Source organism: Vipera ursinii (genome assembly GCF_947247035.1).
Source record: "Vipera ursinii genome assembly, chromosome: 1".
Taxonomy (NCBI): domain Eukaryota; kingdom Metazoa; phylum Chordata; class Lepidosauria; order Squamata; family Viperidae; genus Vipera; species Vipera ursinii.
In genome coordinates, this window is record NC_139512.1 from 312,078,653 (window position 1) to 312,099,794 (window position 21,142).

Consider the following 21,142-nt stretch of genomic DNA (forward strand, 5'->3'; position numbering starts at 1 on the left):
GACCTCAGAAGGATGGAAGGCTGAGTGAACTGGTCAGGATCAAACTCTTGGCTATGGGCAGAGTTAGCCTGCAATACTGCATTCTAAGCACTGTGCCATCCCCTAAATCCAATTTAGGTGCTGTCTATAAAAATATAATACATCAGTAAAATGGGAGTCAAATAGAAAACAAAGATAGAATAGGTTAAAAATTAAAAGGTGAGGAGAGCAATTTCAAGGCACTAACTATCCCCAAGGTTGAATTCTATTCTATAGGCCCTTTAGCACATTCTCATTCTGTGAGCCTTTGGCATAGCCAGGTCTTCACACCCTTCCAAAAGGCCAGAAGAGTGGCGGGGGGGGGGGGGGGTTTCACCTGGGTGGAGGGATATTCCAGAGGACAGGGTTAACAGCACAGGAGGCCCTTAGGGAAATAAACATTGTATACCTACTTAACAATCACATATTCAGATAATTCTGTCTTTTTAATATGCAATAATAAATAATAATAATAATAATAATAATTTAATTTGTATACCGCCCTTCTCCCGAAGGACTCAGGGCGGTGAACAGGGCAATACATAATAAAAAACAGAATACAAAAATTAAAAAGTGATTAAACCAATATGCCCGTAATAATTAATACATATTAAAAATTAAAACTAATTATAAAAAACCCAACCCCATCCCGTCAGACCAGGCCAGCCTGTTCAAAAAAGAAGGTTGGAGTCACAATACTATTCTAGGTTGCTAAAATGAATTAAATTAAAAAAAATCGGCATCACAACAGACAGGTTTGTTATCATAGCAAAACAAAAAACATTTTTATCATAACAAAAATACTGCAACAAAAGTATTACCTGAAAACCTTGGGAAGTATCTTCAATCTATTGCAACATTTATCAGTGAATTTAGTGCACAGAAAAACTATTGTCTTAGAAAGCTCAGATCAATTTTTTTGTTCATGCTATCTACTTATAGGATGAAGAACACTACTCATGATCCTTGGGGAATCATTACCGATCCTCTTTAGAAGAGCGTTTGCAGTGATCACTTGCAGAATTTTTTTTGGGGGGGGTGGGCGGGGAGAAAAGAAAAAAAATAAACCCTAGTAAATCATAAATCTGAGTTGCATCTGTTTTATACAGCAGATCCAAAATATTAGGAATGTTAAAACCTGTATACACAGATACTAACTCAAATTTTCTACAGTAACCAGAGTTCTCAGAAAAATGCACTTAAGTTTGCAAACACATAAAAATATGGACATTTTTTTAAAAAAAATGTAAGACTAAACATGTTTCATCAATAATATTCAGAAATGAAAAGCTAAATAAAAATATGTTGAGAAACATAAGCAAGACAACAAATAGGCAATAAAAATGTGAAATATCAGTGTTTTAACCATTCTGTTGATATAAAAATGTCTTAACAAGAAAATAAAAGAAATATTTATAAAAGAAAAATAATCTGATAGTGCAACGAACACTAGATAACTTCATGGTCTTTTTTTTTAAGTTGAAGCAAAATCTTAATATATTTCCAAGGAGCTTTATTATTAGAGTGTATGAATTAAATGTCTATGATACAGGGAACATGCACAGAGAACACAAATGAAACTCGTACTGCAACCTTAATCAGAACACAAACTTTGCAATAAAGCTAACGTCACTCTGCCTTCTCTCACAAGCCTGAGAGAGAGAGAAAAAAAATCTTTTTTCCCATTTACCTACAGTTCAAGAAAACCTGTAAAACCTTCCTGCAGTAAGGAATATATAGCAACATCCCTCAGAATCTCAAGCTGTCAAGAAAGGCATATACAGTAGTTTACTCTGTACTGGATTCAGGAGGCAAATAAAGTAATAAGGCAGAGAGAACAAAATACTGAAATCACAAAGTAATGATTGTCTATTAGCCGGGTTAACCACTTATAGAAAAAATAAGAATCTCTTCCAATCAAAGGCTGCCAGTCAATTTTCAAGCAAGTTGTCCAAGGGGGGGGATAGGGAAATTCATATATTATCCAATCTCCAATATGGCTAGGTATGGATTTGGAATGTTTATTTATTAAATTTGCCACCCACCTCGTTACAACGCGTTGTCATATGAATTCAGCAAATTGTGATTTTTCAACAATACAGACTGTCGTATTATAAAAACTAATAAATAAATAAATAAATAAATAAATAAATTATGTCTAATGTAAAATGTGAATTGTAATTGTTTTATAGCAACTGAAGCAAGCAGGGTCTCTCTGAAGTTCTTCCTGGGGCAATCTGAACATCAACTATCCAACCATTACTTTGAAAAAACTGTATCAGTTCAGCTGTTATGTTTTGTCACCAAAAAAGGCACTTTCACAAAAACCTACAAAGTTAGTAACCTCCATGTCTGTACAGTCTTTCATTTATGAAGTGTAGTTATTTTATTGCCAAGTTTACCAAGTTTCCTATTAATAGTTGTCCTTGCTGAGTGCATGTAAGGAACATTAAAAACTCAGTATTATGAGTATTTTAACCTCTTTTTGTAGGGCTTTATAATTAAGCGGATAACATATAGAAACCTTGCTCAAGAAAATCAAGCTAAAACTAGGGCATCCAGTTGGAAATCCCCATTCTGCCATAAACCTCTCAGGTGACCATGCCAGTCACTACCCTATAATCCTCTTCAATATTTTTAAAAGTATACTCATGTGTTCCAGTTTCTTCTTCCACTCCTATCTCCCTATATTAACAGAATGACACTGTATCTCTATTTGACAAAACAACAACACCCTATCATAAATGTACTCAGCCAGATGTATTAGAGGACTAGAGAACTTACAACAAAGTTCACAATCCCATCCACTCTTCACATATACAAGACTTTAACACCTGAAGAGAACTCATCACCAAGCTTTACAAAAATCATAGTCATTTTAAAAATTTGACTGAAACTAACTAAAATAACGCGGTGGCTCAGTGGGTTAGGACGCTGAACTTGTCGATTGGAAGGTCGGCAGTTTGGCGGGTCGAATCCCGAGTGCCGCGTAACAGAGTGAGCGCCTGTTACTCGTCCCAGCTTCTGCCCACCTAGCAGTTCGAAAGCACGTAAAAATGCAAGTAGAAAAATAGGGACCACTACGGTGGGAAGGTAACAGCGTTCCGTGCGCCTTTGGCGTCTAGTCATGCCGGCCACATGACCACGGAGACGTCCTCGGACAAGCGCTGGCTCTTCGGCTATGAAACGGAGATGAGCACCGGCCCCTAGAGTCGGAAATGACTAGCACGCATGTGCGGGGGAACCTTTACCTTTACCTTTTTAACTAAAATAAAAAAATGTAATTTCACCCTTTAATTTTTCCTTATAACCAATTAGTTCTTTGGATGCTAAGACAACTTCATTTCCATTAAAGATGAAACTCCATTGGCAGATCAGAGCTGGTATCATAACTATACTGTATGAAACTTGGGTAAGGAGGTCCACCAAAGATTAGACGTCACAATTATTTAGGGTTGCAATTTATATTGCCCTACTTAAGAGTAAATATGTTTTAATTTCAATATCGATCCTATACTATTCTGCCCTATTCCATCAAGCTTCAGTCCAATTGCTTTGAAAAAGTGTACTTCAACTCTAATTAGAGTTCAGAACTGATACTTACTTTTAAACAATAGTTGGAGGGGGTAGGAAAAGAAGCAAACCGCTTTGTTTGTAAGATATTAAGATAATAAGAGATGATGCAGCCGGCCCAATTAGTAAGCAGTTTAAAGGAGTTATCCTCAACACCGAACTTTGGGTGCTTAGGGTGTCATGAAACTGGTTCAAACTCTTAATGTTTAATTCATTACTGTTGCATTATTCCTCTCATGGAGAAATGCTAATGGGTTTTTCTACCCTGGTAGATAAATTGTTCATCACACAACAATAACCTTTGGAATTTCTTCTATTCCAAGCAATGATACTGAATATTTTTATGAGTTGAATGTCAACTAATAATTAATCAGTTGCAGTTTGAACCTCAGTAAATAACAGCTTAGGTGTCACTGCTGCAAAGTACAACTGACTTTTATTTCAGCTTCAGATCTTTTGGAACTCAATACTGTTGCAAAAAAACAACAGCACCATTCTTCATAAGGGTAAACTCTGTGCAGCTCAACAAAAGGAAATGTTTCTTTTAAACTGTCAAAGTATAATACAGAATAAAACTATACAGCGCTCCTGATTCAAAACCAAAACAAGTATTTCAGACCATGCTAGGACACAAGGCTGTGTACCAGAAACAAATTTTCAGATTGTTATACAAAACTCAAAATTCAATAGATTTCTACCAAGTCAGCATATTTGCTGTAAGTCATTGTGATAAAATAAGGTAACGTTGTATTTATATATTTATATTATTTGAGGGGTGTGTGAGTGAATGTGTGAACAAGCACTAAACCACTAGTTACCCTTGTGAACCAACTTGCCAGAGTTTAGAAATGAATTTAAAAAGCCCTTCAAAACAAGAGTTAGGAACAGAGTATTTTTAGTATTACTTTATCTAACCATATAGACTTCCTAAAATTCCTATTTTAGTAACAGGAAGGACAGATATACTTTTAAGCTGAACAGGAAAGACAAAGTTCTTAGGTGCTAAAAACTTAAGTACAGTAAATCTCACTTAATGAAAATTGTCTACAATGCTATAACCTTAATGAATATACAGGCAGCTTATCCCAACATGCATATATAAGCAACGTGAATATCATCAATTCAGAAATGGATGTTCTGAAGAATTCTGGAATAGTCTGTTCCCATTCCAGATCACATCAACCTTCTCTTGGCCCATGGCAATCTGAGAACAGTTCAATGATTTATTCACATAATAAATATTCCAAACTGAAAGTATTTTTCCAGAAATGGTCTCCAGAAAGGCAGGATCCAGAAGATGATTTGGCATAGGCTTGGGGGGGGGAGTATTTTGAAGTTCTCCAGAACGTTCAATTTCTGAACTGTTTTGAGTTTTGTGCATTCCTAGCATGTATATACCATTGTATGGTTCAAATACAAAGCTAAACTATGGTTTTAATATTACCAGAATAGTCCTCACACTGAAGCTGAGCAAAAACAATGGTTTGCTCTGAAATGGTCTGTTAAGAGCATCTATGAATCTAACAGGTGCTGCTGTAATGCCAGAACATTACACTACATATAGATCAGGCTACTGATATGCATGCAGGCTAACAGTGAAAGATGAACTGGCTGGTTTTGTTCACATTTTGTATCTTCCAAATCTGGCAAAGAGTTAAGAGCTGACAATACTACCACAGTTGATAAAATTCAGCCATTCCTTTCTTCTTAAGAGACCCTTCCTGTTGATTTTAATATGATCAATGGAACTATTTTAAATCCTCATGCATTTGAAAAGAACACGCTAATGAACAGTAACAATATCTTCCTACAATGAACATGTATCCATTCTATTAATAAATCCTTTAGGCTAAAATTGAAACTGCATCATGTATAGTTGCATTTTTCATATATAAAACCTAGTTATTTTGTAATTTCATAAATAGATACTTTTGCCTATGCTTACGTAAACTCAAAGACAATATGCCTATGGTAGTCACCTCTGATCCTCATGAGACTGAATCCACTGAACTGAATCATCGAGACTGAAATTTAATGTATCAAGAAGCCAACAAAAATACCATCACAACACACAACACACCTGCACAATTTTAAAAACTGTGTTTTTAATATTACTGGAACAGGTCTCAGTCTTCACACACTGAAGCTGAGCCAAAGCAATGATTTGCTTTGAAATAGTCTGTATAATTCAGCGCTGTAAAATAAATGAAGTATGAGGCACAATGGCAGAATCATAGAATTGGAAATAACTAAGTCATTGAGTCCAAGTTGCTGAGCATTGCAGAGCTCCATTTTAAAACATCTGACAGATGGTTGTCCAGCTGCTGCTTGAACCTATTTTAGGGAGCACAACTCTGTCCTAGATCCATCGTCCCCAAAGGGAGGAGCACGCACCCTCTAGGGATGCACAAAAAGAACCCACTGGGGCACAGGAAGAAAATATTAAGAATACTGTTTATTTTACCTTTATCTCATTATTTTTATATTTCTGTTTTGGAGTAGGTTTCATAATGTGTATAATCATATAAGAGCACACGCATATACTAAATACATAAACAAGTTAAAACAAACCAATCAATCAATTGCTAAAATATTTTGGGATGCATGCCCCCCGCTTCCCCCAGTTTCCTGATAGAGGGTTGAAGACCACTGCTCTAGATAACTGGTCGTCCTGTTAAACTGCTCCTACCACTAGGCCATTTTTCTTAATGTTCAACAGAAATGTATCTTCCTGAAACTTAACACGACATGGATTCTCCTCCACCTTGGACAATACAAAACAGCACTTGGCCATCTTCCATTTGATATGCATTTTAGGTTGCTAACAAACAATTTTTTATGGCAGTAACTTTTCTGACAAGAGGGCCTTAAAGCCTATCCAGTCTGTCATTCTGCTTGACACGTTGTATTCAAAGCTACTTTATCTCCAAAATACTGTATAACTATCCAATCTCTGTTTGAAATCTTTCAATGAGGGAGACCCACAGGACTTGTCTCTTAAAACTATTATATTAAATCCTGCTTTTCAAAAGGTAAAGAACAAATCTGTTCTTCTATGAGAAAACTATCTCATAGTTGAAAGGTGTTACCATATTCATTTTAGGCTATTTTTGTCAGCCATCTATTATAGGATATATTTCCACTGCTCTCTTCCAGACCTATTCCAGTTCTTCTACAGCAGGCATGTCAAACTGCTGGCCCGTGGGCCGGGCGCATCATCCCAATACCGCACCCACCCCATTGCCAGGAATGACATCACGAGTTTGACATCCCTGTTCTACAATATATCTTTGTTAAAGATCTAGTACAAGCATCATGTCACAATAATGCAGTTGATTTAGCTATGGCATTAACCATGCAGTTAGTTTGTAAACCATGGTTTTATGACTAAGCATGCTGTGCAAACTCAGTTGTGATTTATTAAATAACTCAGGCTTAAGCATACAATGGCTTCTTTACATTATGTGGAGATAACTTGCAACGACCAATCATTTTTTTTTAGTCTTATTAGCTTGGGAATTCACACAACTGAAATCAGCTCCCAAATTTGCTTTAACTTGTCAAAATGCATTAAAAATACATACATACATACATACATACACACACACACACACACACACATATATACATATACATATATATATACATATATATATATATATATATATATATATATATATATATATATATATATATATATATATATATATATATATATATAAAGATAAAAGGGAGTCTGTGATTCTGTCAAAAGCACAGGATTTCATAAAATCAAGCACTTCACTCTTGTCTGATTTAAAAGTGAAACTCTGGCTCATGACAAATTCCTTTTAAAGGCCCTAGTAACGATATGATTATTTATAAGCTTTTTCTCATCACAAACCAAAATTCATAAACCAAAATCATCACAGACAACACTGTATTCAAACATACATGTACATATAGATGTATAAGTGTATATTCTATAAATTTTACAAAGCTTTCTTTAAAAATGGAAATAAAAAAGCCGCATCTCCATGTAATACATGAACCTAAAAATAACAAGGAACTGAAAAAGTCATTTTCTGAGGAAGAGAGGGAGAAAGCCATGGGTACATTTGTAAAAACACATTAAAACCTTATTAATGCTAACTGGCTGTATCACTAAAAATGGTTTCTAGTCAATTACGAACAGTCAGACCAAAATTCTGAGTTAATGAATTACAAATGAGTCCCATATAGATATTAGATTTAAACAGGACTGCAATCTTTGAGGGTCATGTGCAGGTCTGTTTCCAAATCAGCAGAGCTTATTCACAGATATAAGAGTGCAACAATCCCACACTGAGGCTTACCTGGAAAGGAAGCACCATTGATCTTGACTCCCATGTGAACAGACATATATATAGGTTTGCATTATCAGGAAATTCAAAAGGCTTTGGTAATCAAGCAAGCAAAATGCAATTTAATACATGTTAATTACTTTTAAATTAGTATTCATTTAAAAGCAACTGGTACAGTTACCACAAAAAGGTCATTTAAAATCTATTCATGTAGCCTTTGTCTTCAGATGTGAGATATTGCAGTAGAGAGCATCTGTCAATGTGAAGAAAATCTTCTGTGACAATCCATTCTGGCTGGGTTTTATGAATTCATAAATCAAATAAAATTATGGTTTAGCACAATGTCTACACTACCAATTCATTATGATTATCATGATGCTTATACTATTATAATTATAGAACATATTTTGCATAATTGGGCCTTAGCAGATGTTAAAATAGCCACTGTGATCTGCTGCTGTATATGCATACATATATGCAGGAGCACACACAGAAATAGCTGAGGAGCATCCAAACTGGGGCCATACTACATAGATCAAGGGTAGGCAACCTCGGCTCTTTTATGACTCGTGGACGTCAACTCCCAGAATTCCTGAGCCAGCTGGCTCAGGAATTCTGGGAGTTGACGTCCACGAGTCATAAAAGAGCCGAGGTTGCCTACTCCTGATATAGATCATTCTTGAGGCTGTATATGCAAAATGCATTTACGTACACCTTCTGGCTACTTCCCTTGAGTCCTGATTGTTGAAATTAACTTTCCCCAACTCTGGCTAGGGACAGCGTAAACTGCAGGTGAATACATTCAAAGGTTACCAGGCTGAGAAAAACTGGTTCAGATTTTTTTTAAAAAAAGGTGTATCTACTCTAGCTTCCTTCTTCACTTACAGGTAATCCTTGATCTATGATCATGATTGAGCACAAAATTTCTGTTGCTAAGTGAGACAATTGTTAAGTGAGTTGTGCTCCATTTTGACTTTTCTTTCCCCAGTTGTTAAGTGAATAACTTCAGCTGTTAAGTTAGTAACATGGTTTTTAAGTTAATCTGGCTTCCTCATTGTCTTTGCTTGTCAGAGGTTGAAAATCTGATCACATGATCCCAGGATACTAAAACTGTTATAAATATGAACCAGTTGCCAAGAATCTGAATTTTGATCATGGATGCTGTAACGATCCTAAATGCAAAAAACTGTCATTAGCCACTTTTTTCAGGCAGTTGTACCTTTGAACTGTCACTGAATGTTAAGTCAAGGATGACCTGTAATGACTAACACAGGGCCTCTAGGACAGAGGTCCTCAACCTTTTGGGCACCAGGGACCCATTCCGTGGAGAGGTTTTTTTCCCCAAGGACTGGAGTGGGTGTGGTTTTGTGTACTGGATGGGGCTTTGCTGGCATGCTGCAGCCCGGTACTGATCCATGGAGCGGGGATTGGGGATCCCTACTCTAGGAAGTTTATAAGCAGAAGATAACAGTTGCTGTCATCTCCAGAGCTGGCCTAAAGAAGTATGGCCCAGAGCAATGTTTTTCAACCTCAGAATTTTTTTTAAGTATGAACCTTAAGTTCCAGAATACCCCAGCCAGCAACAGGGGGATGGGCTCCAAAACAGCAATTCTTGGGAATTGCATATACAGCCTCAAGAATGATCTATATCAGGGTAGACAACCTTGGCTCTTTTATGACTTGTGGACATCAACTCCCAGAATGGTTGTTTAAGTAGAAAGGATACCAATTTCTCCAGTCACCATGGATTGTTTCAGCATATTAGTATTACAGCATATTGTTTTTATATCAATTAGACACTGTCATAATTTAGCTATAATTATTCAAATCAGTAAGACAAACTAGTCATGACTACTGTAATAGTTTAGGTATGGTAAAATCAAAGTCTAGATTTAGCTCACTAGTATTTAATATGGGGCAGGGGCTTCCAGAGAAATCTGAGATTATCTATGATGAATTTATTAAACTGATCAATGCATGGAAATAAAATGTTCCTAAAGGAAAGCATTGGGGGGAGGCTTCTGTGCAAAAAAAAAAACCAAAAGGAAGGAGGCCAGCTGCCACATGTTTATAACTGTTTTACAAAAAAAAAAAAAACACCAGTGGCACAATTAAGAATTCTGTGACTTCACACAATACTTTTCAGCAATTATCAACCAAAAGTTGCAGAAAACATAACCTCTAGATAGCATGCTGGGAATCATTGCATTACAATAATCAGAACTACACACACACTTTGAGTCTATTGATGCCACGCACAGAACGTTCTTGAATCAAACTTCCCAGTCTCTCGAAACAAGGCATATTGTAGCCTGGGGGCTGACATTTCATATTCCTTTTTAAAAAAAAACCAACTCTCAACCATATTATCTTCTCAATTTTCAGGGACTGAATCTGACTCATGTCTGCGAAAAAAAAAAGTGCATCCATCTTACTTTAAGTGTGTCTGCTTGGTCGAATACGAAGCAGCAGACGCCATAGGGAAAACAAGCATGGGTGTACGGAGTTAGGGAGTGGCCAAGATGCAAATCTCCAGCTTTCCAATTTCCCACCGATTGCAAGCAGGTACAGCAGCGCGTTATCAAGTGTCAGATCGCAGATGGTACCTTGCCAGCCCGCACACAAACTTAAGAGCTTGCACATGCAATAGACACGCACTATATTTAAAATATGACACACCGTCTTTTCAGTTTTAATTGCCGTCCTTCGAGGCATTCGCCTGCACACGATTTCAGTTTTAAGCAACTAACCGCCCAAAGGAAATTCTAAGCAATAAGGGACATCCAAAAAAAAAAAAAAACCCCGGCCAACCTCAGTGCTCTGCTCTTTTCCTACTGGGATATCTTGCAGCAAAGAGGAGGAGGAGGAGGAGGAAGAGGAAGGGTGGGCCTCGCCTACTTAACCGTACATACCGAAAGTGACTAAACTGCAAACTTAAAAAAAAAAAGTTGAGCTTGTAGGTTAATGAAAGCATGGAAGTTCTTAAGCGTTTGCCTACCTGGTGCAACTCTGCAACAAGTGCATGCAGGTCCAAGATCACTGTAGGCGCATTTTTTTCTTTTCTTAATTTGTTTTGCACCGATAAGGCAATTGCAATTTTAATTTGCTACAGTGCTATTTACTGGGGGGTCCTAGTTTGCTTACATTACAGCTCATCCTGTAAACAAATATCGCTCCGCCAGGAAATATACTCGCCTCTCCCCCTTCGCTTCTTCCCTCCACAAGCTGCGCGTGATGTACCCTCCCCTTGGCGATTGCATTGGGGAAGGTGGAATAACTAATTGCAAGATCACGCGGGGGGGGGGAGAAACTCAAGGGAGTTGGACTTACCTTTTCAAGAAATTCCATGCGTGCTTCGTATAATGGAGCTCTGCCCCCTCCCCCCCCATCCCGGGTACAAAATTCCAGTGTCAGCAAAACGCTGTCAAATTATTTTCGTGCAAAGAAAAAAAAAGGGGGGGGGAGAGAGAGAGCAGAAGCAAAAAAAAAAAAAAAAGTGGGAGGAGGCTAGAAGAGAAAATTGGATCCCTCCGCCGAGATGGGTCTGGTCCTGAGTTTGCAAACCCGGAAGTAAGGTATCAGCAGCAGTTGCTGCTGTAGTAATAGCTTAGTAATAATAATACACCTTGGAACCCCCTCGGTGGAGTACTGTATCCCATGTAAGGTGCAATTTCCTGTGGAAACTATTACAGGATACAGTACTAGGTAGCTTCTAGGGTAGAGTCCCTTACCAGTTAATCGCATTGATAATCCTAAAGGATTAGGGGTGCGGTTCGGTTACCCCATATCTCGGTCTCTCCTAAAAAGCTGTAGATCCACCACACGAAATTAAGCCTGTTTACTGGCGCTCTCCAACTGTAAGCGGCCCCCAGCTCGGCTTGCTACACCGAGAACGGTCTCAGGCTCATTCCGGGCTCGCAAGAGTCAAAACGAACTGCGTGGATGTCGCGCCGCTTCCTCCTTTGGCAGCTCGTAACTAGATTTTAGAGGGGCCCTTGAGCTTTTCTTGCATCCGACTGGCTGGGGTTGCTTTCATGTAAAGGGCTAAAGCACATGCCGGGGGGGGCGGGGCGGGGGGATTTGAGTAGGTCCCCGGTGTTATCCTGTACGCGTTACTCGAAAGTAAACCCCCCGTCCGTGCTGCACAGGGCGCAGTCTCGGATGAATTTATCTGTGACTGCAGCAAAAAAGGAAAATAAAAGAAGGAACCTTTTCTCCCCACAATGCACCACAAACTGGGCTGGAGGATCTCCGGGCACCTGAAAGTAAGTCCCGTAGATTACGCCGAAGCTTTACTCGCTAGTAAACGTAATTCAAATCAAACACGGAAAGGCCGACGCGGGTGTTCTTCGTTTTTCCCTTTCGCCCCGTAACGTCTGAGCCTATGGAGGCTGCTGTACTGCGCTGTACGGGTTTTGTTTTTTTCTTTCTTTCTCTCTTTCTTTCTTTCCACAACGCCATGACTGCAAAACGCGTGGAAAGGAGGAGGGGGAGTGAAATAGCTGGGACCGCTCCTGCGAGCGCCCCCAGCCGGCTTGTAGTGGGCGCTGCGTTTCCCGGTTTGCCAGTCTCTCTCTTCACCACCACCCCCCGCCCCACAGCCCTTCTCAAACGCACCGAAAGAAAAGTTGTATTAATTATAGCCAATCGCCTTTCTCGGGGGGGGGGTGTGTGTGTTCGCCCGCCAAGTTGCTCTAAAACAGAAGCCCACTTCTCGCTAAACGTGGTAAGATAAGAGTGGAACTGAAAGCTTTCGATGCCACTGGTTTTTCAGACGTGCTGTGCTTTTTTCCACCACCCCCCCCCCCCTTCCTCGTAAGATTCCCGTGCTTTAATTTCACAGCAGAATAAGTGCCATTTTAGTAGCCCGAAGAATTAATTTCTACGTGTCGGGTGACTTGTCGAAAGCACCGAATTTGCTGTTCATATGTTGAAATATGACAACTCTGTGGTGTGTTTAGCTCGTTTCATCACTACTGGGTGGATCCAACTGCTTTAGAATTTGAACAGAATTAGGGGTAACTTGGATCTAATTCCAAGTGTGTGTGCCTGCACTGCTTACTTAAATATTAGCTACCAGTAAAACGTCTTTTCATGGGATGTTTTACAACAGCCTTTGAAAATAAACTCCTAAGTTCCTTGCCTGCATAAGATTGTATTAGTTTGACTTGAGCTAGTACAGGAGGGGGAAGGAGGAAACCCCCAGCCTTGGACTTCCCTTGCTTAATACTATGTTAAAACTTTTGTACTGAATGCTGAAGACCCATCAGTCCCTATGGCAGGTCACTTCCCTGCATACAGTTCCCTGTGGCTGGCTATATTGGGCAAGTGGTCCATCAAAGCATATAGCCCTGATTATGAGAAATTGGCAGCTGGGATAAATTTTTTGCTGTGGATCTGCTCACAAAACACTCCTCAAATAACCCTTGGGATGGAGGTTGTTGTGCAAACACCATAACCTGTTCCAATAACCCAGAAGATGGTCTCTCTATCCTCAGTTATCTCTTCAAACAGTGACAAGGGCTAAGACAGTCTTGCAAATTTGTAGCTTTCCTAAGTTTTCCATCTCTATTACTTTTTTTCTACTTTCCTTACCTCTATGGGAAAAGGTTGGCGGTGATTCTTTCTGATTATGTACTTAATGTTTCTGACTTCAACCGGCATACTGAAGAGTTTTGTCAATGTTAACAAGGGGTGGAAAAGTTCAAATATACTCCATGGTGACTGGAGGACTTTAAAAATAGTTGTTGCACTTTCTGTTTGGCTTTAAAGTGAGTTAATTGTCATAGTTGACTCAGTCATGTTTTCCAAGAAGACCCAGTAGGAAATAGGAGATTTAGACAATGTTATTGATTATCAAAGGCTGACATCCAAGGAAGATGTTCAAGTCTTAAAACAATTGCTGATATCAGTTATGGACTTGATAAAGGAAGGCAAATTGATACTTGATTCAAATTAAACCAAAGGTGTTCTCAGTCAGGAAAAGAGTTTAGAATAATTGTATTCTTGATTATTATTTGAGAGAAAGGCAGGATATACAACAGATACATAATTTTTCCCTGGCTTCTTTAAACTATTTAATACCACTTTGTTTAGTTTATAGCTCACTCAAGAAATTTGGTACAAACTCATCACCTGAGATAGGGAGAACCCAAGCAGCAGGAAAGAGAAGAAAACTTGCTGCTTTGTATAATTTTGTGTGTGCATGCATTCCAGCTGCAATTGCTAATAAAATGCCCTCCTTATACAGCTCTCTTCCACTACTTTTCACTTAAATAAAGCAGGAAATGTCCAATACTTCAGAAGGCAGGGTAACTCTGGGCTTAACTGATTGGAATATTGTGATATACTCATTTATATGCCCCCCCTTGCACCTGATAAAAGAATAATGGAATAACTAGGGATGTGTAAAGTTTCAGATTTGGAATGAAAGACTGCACCATAGTTTATAATATAACTGTGGGCTATATTATTATAGTGATGGTAGAGAACTGTAACATGGCCTTAGAAAGAAAATAGGAGGTGCAAAATGGTTATTAACTTCTGGGAAATATGAGAAAAAGGACTAGGACAGCCTCAACTTGAACATGTTGACCTCAAAAAGGAATTAGTGAAGGTTTTAAACACACTTTCAAGATTCTGTTAAAAGATGCTACAACAATAAAGTAGCATTTATGAAAATACAGTAGCATCTGCTCTTTGACCTGGACTATCTGGAAAGTCTTACAATCATTTATTTTAAATGTGACCAAAGAAATAAAGGGGGAAAAATCCAGGTCAAACACTATAACAATATAAAGTTAATTCAGTCCTTAAGGTTATCAATACAGTAAATCTAGTCTATATCACAACATATTGGATCATCTTCTCAATTTTATGAAAGACAGAAACTTTTTTAAAACAGATAACAAATGCATAACGTCAATGCATGCAGTAACATTAGGACAGTAAGTTTATTTCCAATTATATAAATCTGTCTTCTTTTCTGTGCCTCCAGCTAGATACATTCAAAATTCTTGATGAGATGACAATTTCCATGTTTTCAGAATATAGTTCATCATACTGTATAGTAATAGGCAGAAGGAATAACCTCAAGAAACATGAGGAGTAGACACAACCAAGACAGTGTTCAGATAAAAAAAAATCCAGGCCAGAACTGTAACCTGAAAATAACCATCTCAGACAAGACTCTCCTTATTCTCACAGACATAAAAGAGGGGAGGGGAGTGTACATTCAGGCTTGGAAGATTTTGTTACTATATCTTTATAATGAAAGTAGTATTAGCATGTGTAACTTTGGTTTCCTAGTCTGGCCTATCTTGAAGGAGTGACACATACTGAAATCCTTAAGTATATTTCTGGTCAAAATATTGACATATGGGGTAATTTAAAACCAAAACAAAGCTATAGTTAGATAAGACCATATCAATATTAATATTAGCATTTTTTAAAATGCTAACATGAACAATTCAATCTCCATCCCTTTTTAAATTTTCTTCAAGAGGTGCAATTAACAAAATAATATTTAAGGATGAATTAATGTTTAAATCATAACAAATTTTATATTTCTTAACACCTGTATCCATTGATTCTTCAAAACTGTATATTCCAATTCTTCATAACTCAGGTGTACAATTGCAGTAATACTAACTTTCATTTTACTTTTTAATTCCATATAAAATTTAATTCTTGGTTTCTGTTGCAGCATTGCATTTTTTGTTGTTGTGTGCACAGCCTCATCTACTAGAATTCAAGTTTGTTAATATATACTATATAATCTCTCTATATCTTCATATTCATTGACTGAATACAAACGAGCTAAAATTATATAGAAGATATTCCAAAACCTTTCAGTAGTACGCAAAAGATGTTTTAGAGTTTTGTATAGTTTCTGGTAGAAGACAAGTGAGGTAAGTGAGAAGTTGTGTGCTGCAGACAGGAGAAGGAGGAAGAGAAAACTAATATTCTACCTGAGTTTTTATTAAAGTTGGAATTTGTAGCAAGAAAAAAATACTCTAGGTAACACATTAAACAAAGGAAACTTTTGTTCTAGGTATTAGGGGTGTCAAACTCAATTTCATTGAGGGCCGCATCAGCATTGCGGTTGCCCTCAGGGGGCCGGGTGGGCATGGCCAGGGTGGGCGTGGCCTACTGGGTGGGCGTGGCCTACTGGGTGGGCATGGCCAGCTCTACATCGTTCGCATCAAGGGTGCCTATGGGGGCCTGGGCAGGAGTGGGACAGATCTGAGGGTCTCTGGCAGAAGGAGGGTCTCTGGGCCAGGGCCAAGGCAGTGGGGGCCGTTCCCTCACTGTTTCCAGGATGGCTTCGCGGGCCACTTGAAACCACTTCGCGGGCCGGATCCGGCCCCCGGGCCTTGTGTTTGACATGTCTGGTTTAGAGGAATAGGAAAAAAAGTGCTAACATTTTTCTGTTTTTAAGTTTAACATTTGTAGTTATTGTATCTTTATACTCTCAGATTTTGCATGTTTTATGCATACTGGCATCTCTTTACATCAGAATTGCTTCCACATAGGAGAAGATCAGCATCAAGTTCGTATCTATTTAGAGGCTTATCTTTTCCTGTATATTTCTCTATTGAAGTTTCTTTTAAGATATTTGTCAGTGATTTGAAAAGAAATATATCTTTGTCTCCTCTACCAGTTGATGATTCGGTATGATAATATCTAAAGTTAAAAATAAATGTATATACTCTCTTTTTCTTCTTTTTAAAGAAAGAATTTGAATTCTACTTATCTCTTGTGAAATTGGTCTACCTCCCCACAAAGGAGGATGGGCTGATTTGCCTAGTCACGCACTTCAAGATTGCAGGAGCAGGAGGTCATGCTTTAGAACTGATTTCCTTTTTCATTTTTTTTCTCTTGCCAATGTATTTAGACTGGAAATCCTGTCTTTTTCATATGCAAGTTTGGTAGAATTACACCAGGTAGAGGTATCCACTTGAAAAATGAGATGGCAGCAGTAATTTCCAAGCTATACAGCAAGAGGAAATGGAGCTAGGTGTAGAGCAGACATGTCAAACACAAGGCCCGGGGGCCAGATCCGGCCCGCGAAGTGGTTTCATGTGGCCCGCGAAGCCATCCTGGAAACAGTGAGGGAACGGCCCCCACTGTCTTGGCCCTGGCCCAGAGACCCTCAGATCTGTCCCACTCTTGCCCAGGCCCCCATAGGCACCCTTGATGCGAACGATGTAGAGCTGGCCACGCCCACCCAGTAGGCCATATGCACTCTAGCCACGCCCACCCAGTAGGCCATGCCCACCCTGGCCATACCCACCTGGCCCCTTGAGGGCAACCGCAATGCTGATGCGGCCCTCAATGAAATTGAGTTTGACACCCGTGGTGTAGAGTCTCAAAAGGTCTCTGGGGGACAGGGTTTGAGACTTCCAGCCTTTCATTCTATAGACATAATCATGACGATCCCACAACAGTAAAAAAAAAAGTGTAGTATATGTTTCTAACTGAGAGAAGTTCACATTTTAACCATCTGGACATTCGTCTGTTATCTGTTTATAGAAGAGCCTCTCCTACACAGGAGGAATGAATAAGAAAGCCTTAGAAGTCTGGGTGATGAACTGAATTCTAAAGAATTTTCTAAACAAAATTATCCAGTTGCTGAGATTTCTGTAACTTTGTATTTCTTTTAAAAAATGTTAGCTTTTAAAAAATTGTGGAAGATTCTTCCTTTCTGTAGAGGTGGGATGGCATTCTTATCAAGCCATAGTCTGTCAAGTTTTTGAGTAGTTTCAAATTCAAGCAGAAGATACTCAAAACACTTGACAGAGTGAGTAAAGTTTGCAGTTATGCTATGTCCCTATCAGGAGAACCTAACATTAAAGACCTCCAAGTTCAATTCCCATACTAATTCTTTTTTTTTCTTGAAAAATAAGGTACAAAACATTGTTTCAGCCATGTCACCATGTCAGTGGGTGGCATTCTCCAGCAATTCAGCAGATTAAGAGATAGGCCCCTTTATTTCAAAAATTGTGCACTTCTTGACTAGGTGATTCACTATATCAGGGCTTTTCAACCAGTGGTACGGGTACCACCTGTGGTACATTGGCACCTGGCAGGTGGTACGCGACCATCCTAGAAAAGTGGTAGTGGGGAGGGGAATGAACTGAACCAGTGGCAGCACCGCACAAGCCTGAGCGAGAGACGGCTGGAGCTGCAAGGCTGTCAGGGCTCAGTGGAGGTGCCAGGATCAGTACTTCTTCGGGGCTGTCAGGGCTCAGTGGAAGAGCCAGGATCAGCGCCAGGCTCCACCTGGAGCTCAGCGCTGATCCTGGCGCTTCTGCTGAGCCCAAAAGAAGCGCCGATCAGCTGGAATGTTGCAGCATCCCAGGGTCTTGTGATTTACATTCAGATGCCTGGCAATTGATTTGGTCATGTGAAGTGACCAAAACCTGTTGCAACCACCCAGTAGAGGGAGGCAAATAAAAACCAAACACCCCCCCACCCCACCCCCGCTGCCAATCCTCAACAGAAATGCTCACAACAATGAAAACCTCGGACAGGAGGAAGAGTGCCGCCAGGCCGACAGGCAGGTGTCTTGCTCGGCTGTGGCTTGGAGGGCACATTTTTCAGTGCTATTGTAACTTTGAACAGTCACCAAACGAACTGTTGTAAGTCGAGAACTACTTGTACTTCATCACTTTTTTCCTTTTTTTTGGTCATCAACTTTTTTACACCTTGCTAGGCAACTGGTGGTACTCGGATGTTGCCATATCCTAAAAGTGGTACAATGGGTGAAAAGGTTGAAAAGCCCTGCACTATATTACTTCTGATGTACTGCTTCTTTTAAGATTGCTGTTGTAAATTATTCCATATATTCGTAGCTAGTAAGACTGAGTATCCTTGGAAAATGAATAAGATGTTCAGATGGATTTCATGTGACACAGCACCTCTACTATTGATTAAAGAAGGTTATCTTCCACGTGAGATTGAAAAAGATGCTCAATGCTTCAAGGAGCTGGTTTGTTTAGGTTTTGCAACTTTTAAAACAGCTACAGCTGTATTTTACTTATAAAAGGGGAAGTGGATGTACAAACAGTTGCTCACCTATGAATGGGACATTCTTTTGAAATGTCCTTTTGAAATTTTTAATTAAGACTTCTAAAAACATCCAGAACTACAGCTTACCTTCACATCTAACTATTTAATGCTTTAAATATCAGGACCAAGGCAACACTTCTATTAAATTTAAGCATGACACTGTCCTAATCCCATAGAAGTTGATATTAAAAAAAGGATAGGCAAAACATTCCATTCTTCCATGGGTTACTTTCCTGCAGATTCTCATTGCCATTTTTCTCCAAGTAAAGTAGCTGCCGTATCTCCTGATTACCAACTGACTGTCAGTTTAGAGATGAGTTATCTACCTTTGGATTAATTGCCTTTAGTAAGTGCAAGGCAGCATACAAATATTTAATTGTATAAAATAGAAAGCATCAGACAAATGAACTAATCATAACTGAAATCCATAAGACGGAAAAGCATTTTGCAATCCTTCTAAAAAGACACTACAAAGAGAAATGAGATTTGTAGGATAACTGAAATGTTACAACCATGCAGTTGTTGTAGCTGATTGCCTGCTATTCAGTAGCATTCATAACAAACTATGGTGACATCATAATGCAGATTTTCCCATTCTACTCAAAGCTCCCTATACAATAAGACTCCTCCAGAACATGGTAATTGGTTTCTACTGTTTGTGAGGAGTAGATACTTGTGGAGAAAAAGAATTGGATGTGCATATAATGTTCATATAACGGGCACATGTTCTGATGTAACTTTACAGTTTCATCCCACAAGGGAAGTGGTTGCAAAAGAGGGTAAAGTATTTCAGCATAGATACATATTTTAAACTCTATGTCTATTGTTAGTGAATTGACTCAGTAAACCACCTCCTCTAGATTTATATGACCAAAATAAGGTCAGAAGGCTTTGATAACTACTTTGAGTCATCGGGACTCAGTGTGGAAAGTAATAGTTAGTATGTTGGATTAAACTGGGTGAATTGAATTAAGAACTTGAGGCTTGCGCTGTTTGAGATAACTTTAAACTAATTACTGTCTCTCAGCCTAACCCACCTAATAGGGTTTTGTTTTATCAGGGTAAACTAGAGAAAGCCAAGCAGACTACCCTGAGCTTCTGATGTGATGAAGTAAAAATATATCAAAATAGTACCAGTACTATTAAATAGTACCAGTAATCAGCATCAGCATCTGGCTCATGCTTAAAGAACGGATGTATGAAGTCTATAACAGGAAGAGTATATTAACTAATTTTGGAGTTTGTTGAAGAGCCTATTGAGGTATTTTGTAGAGAATTAAGACAGTGCACACGCTTTGAAAAAGGTGTTTTGCAATACAGGGGGATGTGTCCAAAGCAAATTCTGAATAAATAAAGGAGCTGTGACTTTTTCTTTTTTTTTTTAGATTCGCACCATTGCTTCATAAGCTGCTTCCAGCTGTCTTCCTATGTTTGTGTGTGCACAGCCATTTTGCTTCACTGGGAAGAAAGACGGAAAGGACCAGGGTGCTGCACTTGTCTCCACCTTGAGTTTCTAATATGACATACATAAAATTGCATTGTAATACTATTTGCAGTTGAAAAATAAAAATAAAAACAACTGAGTTAAAAGTTTTTGAGCCATCTTCTAAAATGTTGTAAGAAACAAGCAAGGAAGCCTCAAGAGATCCTTGGTGGAGCAGTGGGCTAATGCCTCCTTAAGTAACACCAGCTGCCTGCAATTAGTGCAGGTTCGAGTCCCACCAGGCTCAAGGTTGACTCAGCCTTCCATCCTTCCGAGGTAGGTAAAATGAGGACCCAGATTGTTGGGGGCAATAAGCTGACTTTGTAATAATGCCGCTTGGGGGGGGGGTGAAAGCCCTAATAAGCAGGCATATACATAGAATGAAGGCTACTGCTAAGCTTGTAAGCCGCCCTGAGTCTTCGGAGAAGGGCGGGATATAAATGGAATTAAAATAAAAAAAATAAATAAATAAAGTCGAGTTATATTATGTCCCACAATATACAGTAGATCAGGGGTGTCAAACTCAATTTATTGAGGGCCGCATCAGTATTGCAGTTGCCCTTAAGGGGCCGGGTGGGTATGGCCAGGGTGGGCGTGGCCTACTGGGTGGGCGTGACTAGAGTGCATATGACCTACTGGGTGGGCGTGGCCAGCTCTACATCGTTCGCATCAA

General features: G+C 39.1%; 1 protein-coding gene across 8 annotated transcripts in view; it reads right to left on the reverse strand.

Annotated features, from left to right (window-relative positions):
• TRERF1 (transcriptional regulating factor 1) overlaps nucleotides 1-12,685 on the reverse strand; it is an 89,894-nt gene extending 77,209 nt beyond the window's left edge. For 6 of the 8 annotated variants that reach the window (XM_083378553.1, XM_083378552.1, XM_083378551.1 and 3 more), the window contains exon 1: nucleotides 10,912-11,283. The gene's annotated coding sequence lies outside the window, so the exon portion shown is untranslated. Of the gene's footprint in view, nucleotides 1-10,911; nucleotides 11,307-12,172 lie in introns of those variants that run through there. The other 2 variants (XM_083378547.1, XM_083378546.1) reach the window with 2 other exon arrangements.
• Between the last annotated feature and the right edge of the window lie 8,457 nt (nucleotides 12,686-21,142).